General features: G+C 40.0%; 6 non-coding genes across 6 annotated transcripts; all 6 read right to left on the bottom strand.

The window, feature by feature from the left end:
• Nucleotides 1-308: 308 nt before the first annotated feature.
• trnat-ugu (transfer RNA threonine (anticodon UGU)) lies at nt 309-380 on the bottom strand. The gene has a single exon. It is a non-coding gene; the product is annotated as a tRNA-Thr (tRNA).
• A 535-nt stretch (nt 381-915) lies between these two features.
• On the bottom strand, nt 916-987 carry trnaa-cgc (transfer RNA alanine (anticodon CGC)). The gene has a single exon. It is a non-coding gene; the product is annotated as a tRNA-Ala (tRNA).
• A 1,398-nt stretch (nt 988-2,385) lies between these two features.
• trnat-ugu (transfer RNA threonine (anticodon UGU)) lies at nt 2,386-2,457 on the bottom strand. Its single transcript has one exon. It is a non-coding gene; the product is annotated as a tRNA-Thr (tRNA).
• A 535-nt stretch (nt 2,458-2,992) lies between these two features.
• Nucleotides 2,993-3,064, bottom strand: trnaa-cgc (transfer RNA alanine (anticodon CGC)). The gene has a single exon. It is a non-coding gene; the product is annotated as a tRNA-Ala (tRNA).
• A 1,398-nt stretch (nt 3,065-4,462) lies between these two features.
• trnat-ugu (transfer RNA threonine (anticodon UGU)) lies at nt 4,463-4,534 on the bottom strand. The gene has a single exon. It is a non-coding gene; the product is annotated as a tRNA-Thr (tRNA).
• A 535-nt stretch (nt 4,535-5,069) lies between these two features.
• trnaa-cgc (transfer RNA alanine (anticodon CGC)) lies at nt 5,070-5,141 on the bottom strand. The gene has a single exon. It is a non-coding gene; the product is annotated as a tRNA-Ala (tRNA).
• Between the last annotated feature and the right edge of the window lie 1,232 nt (nt 5,142-6,373).

The raw sequence follows: 6,373 nt of genomic DNA, 5'->3' as shown, positions 1-6,373 counted from the left end.
CAAGGTTAAAGATTAACGTTTCGGCCTAGTCTATGATGATATGCAAGTTGACTTAGCACATCTATTTCCTTCTTAAAATGTCAACATTCTGGAAAGTAGAGTTGTGCAAAAGCTAATTTCACAACTAAATATACTCGTCAGAAAATTTGGGGATTAACTTCAGAGCGCATGCATTTCAAGTATTAGCTCTACCGTAGAGGCACATCCCCTTACTATATAATAGCAGGGTTGCCATTTTGAGAACTTTTTTTTTTCTTCAAAGTCCTCCAGTGAAAGAACCTTCCCATGGTACCAGCTATCTTTCAGTAAGGCACGGATGGGATTTGAACCCATGATCTTCGGTTTACAAGACCGACGCCTTACCGCTTGGCCACCATGCCACTCTATACTGGAAGATATTTATCAATATTCTGGAAAGTAGTAGTTGTGTAATGTGAATTTGGCACACAAATAACATCTCTGTTTCCTGTGAGAATTTCAACATTCTGGAAAGTAGGAGTTGTGTAATGTGAATTTGGCACACAAATACTCAGTGGAGAACCTTGGGATTGAACCAAGTACTAAAATAGCATGCACTCCCCCTCTGAGCTTCGATCCAATTTTATTTGCAGATAAAATGCAATATTAATACAATGTACTTTTTATATACACTACTCCATTGAAACTACAATGAAATGATAGCAGCAATTCTAAATACACGCAAGTATAGACAGTCATCTAACCCATGAACTTCAGTTTTTGAAAATGATGCAATTGAAGTTGGCAACCATGCCACTTCTGTTACATAAATGTACAAACAGGGATTGAACAGATGTTCTTCAGATTACAAGAGCAAATTATTTAGCACGTCTCTGTTTCCTGCTGAGAATTTCAACATTCTGGAAAGTAGGAGATGGGCCATTGCAAAAATTTGAATGGAGAAGCTGGGGATTGAACCCAGGACCTCATACATGCGAAGCATGCACTCTACCACTGAGCTACATCCCCTTTCTGGGAAAGAAATGGTTTTTTCTTATTTTTTTAAATTTCACCTATAATTAATCAGGTAAGCTAGTTGAGAACAAGTTTTCATATTCAACTGCGACCTGGCCAAGATAAAGCAAAGCAGCGCAACACAAACAACAACACAGAGTTACAGATGGAATAAACAAGCGTACAGTCAATAACACAATAGAAGAAAAAAATAAAGTCTATATACAGTGCGTGCAAATGGAGGTAAGGCAAGAAATAGGCCATAGTAGCGAAGTATTTACAATTTAGCAAATTAACACTGGAGTGATAGATGAGCAGATGATGATGTGCAAGTAGAAATACTGGTGTGCAAAGAGCAGAAAGTATATTAAAACAATATGAGGATGAGGTAGGTAGATTGGGTGGGCTATTTACAGATGGGCTTTGTACAGCTGCAGCGATCAGTTAGCTGCTCAGATAGCCGATGTTTAAAGTTAGCAGTGTTGCCAACACCTCAGTAAGGAAAGTAGCTATTGGCTGTCCTAAAAGTCACTAGAAGTTGCTAAATGATGTCATCACCTAATTTGCATAATTGTCCATGTAATTGTGATGGACACTGTAGGAGTGAGGAATAACATTGTGGAAGAGACAAAAAGTGAGTAAAATGAAAATGTCTGCAAGTATTCAGAGGGGTCCGAATACTTGCTAAATACAGCGACTAAGTCGCTAAGTTGGCAACACTGAAAGTTAGTGAGGGAAATATGTCTCCAGCTTCAGCGATTTTTGCAATTCGTTCCAGTCATTGTCAGCAGAGAACTGGAAGGAAAGGCGGCCAAAGGAGGTGTTGGCTTTGGGGATGACCAGTGAGATATACCTGCTGGAACGCGTGCTACGGGTGGGTGTTGTTATCGTGACCAGTGAGCTGAGATAAGGCGGAGCTTTACCTAGCATAGACTAAAAAGATGACCTGGAACCAGTGGGTCTGGCGACGAATATGTAGCGAGGGCCAGCCGACTAGAGCATACAGGTCGTAGTGGCCATATCAATACAATTGACCCTTTCTTTACACTGTTCTAATGAAAGTACATTTCCATAATATCATCTAGCTTCCATAAACGTCGAACAAGGCTTGAACCCAGGATTGAACCCATGTGCTTCAGTTTACAAAAACAGATGACTTAGCACATCTATTTCCTTCTTAAAATGTCAACATTCTGGAAAGTAGAGTTGTGCAAAAGCTCATTTCACAACTAAATATACTCATCAGAAAATTTGGGGATTAACTTCAGAGCGCATGCATTTCAAGTATTAGCTCTACCGTAGAGGTACATACCCTTACTATATAATAGCAGGTTTGCCATTTTGAGAACTTTTTTTTTTCTTCAAAGTCCTCCAGTGAAAGAACCTTCCCATGGTACCAGCTATCTTTCAGTAAGGCACGGATGGGATTTGAACCCATGATCTTCGGTTTACAAGACCGACACCTTACCGCTTGGCCACCATGCCACTCTATGCTGCAAGATATTTATCAATATTCTGGAAAGTAGTAGTTGTGTAATGTGAATTTGGCACACAAATAACATCTCTGTTTCCTGTGAGAATTTCAACATTCTGGAAAGTAGGAGTTGTGTAATGTGAATTTGGCACACAAATACTCAGTGGAGAACCTTGGGATTGAACCAAGTACTAAAATAGCATGCACTCCCCCTCTGAGCTTCGATCCAATTTTATTTGCAGATAAAATGCAATATTAATACAATGTACTTTTTATATACACTACTCCATTGAAACTACAATGAAATGATAGCAGCAATTCTAAATACACGCAAGTATGGACAGTCATCTAACCCATGAACTTCAGTTTTTGAAAATGATGCAATTGAAGTTGGCAACCATGCCACTTCTGTTACATAAATGTACGAACAGGGATTGAACACATGTTCTTCAGATTACAAGAGCAAATTATTTAGCACGTCTCTGTTTCCTGCTGAGAATTTCAACATTCTGGAAAGTAGGAGATGGGCCACTGCAAAAATTTGAATGGAGAAGCTGGGGATTGAACCCAGGTCCTCATACATGCGAAGCATGCGCTCTACCACTGAGCTACATCCCCTTTCTGGGAAAGAAATGGTTTTTCTTATTTTTTTAAATTTCACCTATAATTAATCAGGTAAGCTAGTTGAGAACAAGTTTTCATATTCAACTGCGACCTGGCCAAGATAAAGCAAAGCAGCGCAACACAAACAACAACACAGAGTTACAGATGGAATAAACAAGCGTACAGTCAATAACACAATAGAAGAAAAAAATAAAGTCTATATACAGTGCGTGCAAATGGAGGTAAGGCAAGAAATAGGCCATAGTAGCGAAGTATTTACAATTTAGCAAATTAACACTGGAGTGATAGATGAGCAGATGATGATGTGCAAGTAGAAATACTGGTGTGCAAAGAGCAGAAAGTATATTAAAACAATATGGGGATGAGGTAGGTAGATTGGGTGGGCTATTTACAGATGGGCTTTGTACAGCTGCAGCGATCAGTTAGCTGCTCAGATAGCCGATGTTTAAAGTTAGCAGTGTTGCCAACACCTCAGTAAGGAAAGTAGCTATTGGCTGTCCTAAAAGTCACTAGAAGTTGCTAAATGATGTCATCACCTAATTTGCATAATTGTCCATGTAATTGTGATGGACACTGTAGGAGTGAGGAATAACATTGTGGAAGAGACAAAAAGTGAGTAAAATGAAAATGTCTGCAAGTATTCAGAGGGGTCCGAATACTTGCTAAATACAGCGACTAAGTCGCTAAGTTGGCAACACTGAAAGTTAGTGAGGGAAATATGTCTCCAGCTTCAGCGATTTTTGCAATTCGTTCCAGTCATTGTCAGCAGAGAACTGGAAGGAAAGGCGGCCAAAGGAGGTGTTGGCTTTGGGGATGACCAGTGAGATATACCTGCTGGAACGCGTGCTACGGGTGGGTGTTGTTATCGTGACCAGTGAGCTGAGATAAGGCGGAGCTTTACCTAGCATAGACTAAAAAGATGACCTGGAACCAGTGGGTCTGGCGACGAATATGTAGCGAGGGCCAGCCGACTAGAGCATACAGGTCGTAGTGGCCATATCAATACAATTGACCCTTTCTTTACACTGTTCTAATGAAAGTACATTTCCATAATATCATCTAGCTTCCATAAACGTCGAACAAGGCTTGAACCCAGGATTGAACCCATGTGCTTCAGTTTACAAAAACAGATGACTTAGCACATCTATTTCCTTCTTAAAATGTCAACATTCTGGAAAGTAGAGTTGTGCAAAAGCTCATTTCACAACTAAATATACTCGTCAGAAAATTTGGGGATTAACTTCAGAGCGCATGCATTTCAAGTATTAGCTCTACCGTAGAGGTACATACCCTTACTATATAATAGCAGGTTTGCCATTTTGAGAACTTTTTTTTCTTCTTCAAAGTCCTCCAGTGAAAGAACCTTCCCATGGTACCAGCTATCTTTCAGTAAGGCACGGATGGGATTTGAACCCATGATCTTCGGTTTACAAGACCGACACCTTACCGCTTGGCCACCATGCCACTCTATGCTGCAAGATATTTATCAATATTCTGGAAAGTAGTAGTTGTGTAATGTGAATTTGGCACACAAATAACATCTCTGTTTCCTGTGAGAATTTCAACATTCTGGAAAGTAGGAGTTGTGTAATGTGAATTTGGCACACAAATACTCAGTGGAGAACCTTGGGATTGAACCAAGTACTAAAATAGCATGCACTCCCCCTCTGAGCTTCGATCCAATTTTATTTGCAGATAAAATGCAATATTAATACAATGTACTTTTTATATACACTACTCCATTGAAACTACAATGAAATGATAGCAGCAATTCTAAATACACGCAAGTATAGACAGTCATCTAACCCATGAACTTCAGTTTTTGAAAATGATGCAATTGAAGTTGGCAACCATGCCACTTCTGTTACATAAATGTACGAACAGGGATTGAACACATGTTCTTCAGATTACAAGAGCAAATTATTTAGCACGTCTCTGTTTCCTGCTGAGAATTTCAACATTCTGGAAAGTAGGAGATGGGCCACTGCAAAAATTTGAATGGAGAAGCTGGGGATTGAACCCAGGTCCTCATACATGCGAAGCATGCGCTCTACCACTGAGCTACATCCCCTTTCTGGGAAAGAAATGGTTTTTCTTATTTTTTTAAATTTCACCTATAATTAATCAGGTAAGCTAGTTGAGAACAAGTTTTCATATTCAACTGCGACCTGGCCAAGATAAAGCAAAGTAGCGCAACACAAACAACGACACAGAGTTACAGATGGAATAAACAAGCGTACAGTCAATAACACAATAGAAGAAAAAAAAGAAAGTCTATATACAGTGCGTGCAAATGGAGGTAAGGCAAGAAATAGGCCATAGTAGCGAAGTATTTACAATTTAGCAAATTAACACTGGAGTGATAGATGAGCAGATGATGATGTGCAAGTAGAAATACTGGTGTGCAAGGAGCAGAAAGTATATTAAAACAATATGGGGATGAGGTAGGTAGATTGGGTGGGCTATTTACAGATAGGCTTTGTACAGCTGCAGCGATCAGTTAGCTGCTCAGATAGCCGATGTTTAAAGTTAGCAGTGTTGCCAACACCTCAGTAAGGAAAGTAGCTATTGGCTGTCCTAAAAGTCACTAGAAGTTGCTAAATGATGTCATCACCTAATTTGCATAATTGTCCATGTGCATGTAATTGTGATGGACACTGTAGGAGTGAGGAATAACATTGTGGAAGAGACAAAAAGTGAGTAAAATGAAAATGTCTGCAAGTATTCAGAGGGGTCTGAATACTTGCTAAATACAGCGACTAAGTCGCTAAGTTGGCAACACTGAAAGTTAGTGAGGGAAATATGTCTCCAGCTTCAGCGATTTTTGCAATTCGTTCCAGTCATTGTCAGCAGAGAACTGGAAGGAAAGGCGGCCAAAGGAGGTGTTGGCTTTGGGGATGACCAGTGAGATATACCTGCTGGAACGCGTGCTACGGGTGGGTGTTGTTATCGTGACCAGTGAGCTGAGATAAGGCGGAGCTTTACCTAGCATAGACTAAAAAGATGACCTGGAACCAGTGGGTCTGGCGACGAATATGTAGCGAGGGCCAGCCGACTAGAGCATACAGGTCGTAGTGGCCATATCAATACAATTGACCCTTTCTTTACACTGTTCTAATGAAAGTTCATTTCCATAATATCATCTAGCTTCCATAAACGCCGAACAAGGATTGAACCCATGTGCTTCAGTTTACATAAACAGATGACTTAGCACATCTATTTCCTTCTTAAAATGTCAACATTCTGGAAAGTGGGAGTTGTGCAAAAGCTAATTTAATTAGACTCACTTTGATATAGTGCACC

Source organism: Oncorhynchus kisutch, unplaced genomic scaffold (assembly GCF_002021735.2).
Source record: "Oncorhynchus kisutch isolate 150728-3 unplaced genomic scaffold, Okis_V2 scaffold854, whole genome shotgun sequence".
In the NCBI taxonomy this organism is placed as follows: Eukaryota; Metazoa; Chordata; class Actinopteri; order Salmoniformes; family Salmonidae; genus Oncorhynchus; species Oncorhynchus kisutch.
Note: the sequence above shows the minus strand (reverse complement) of the source record. Positions and strands in the feature narration are given on the sequence as shown.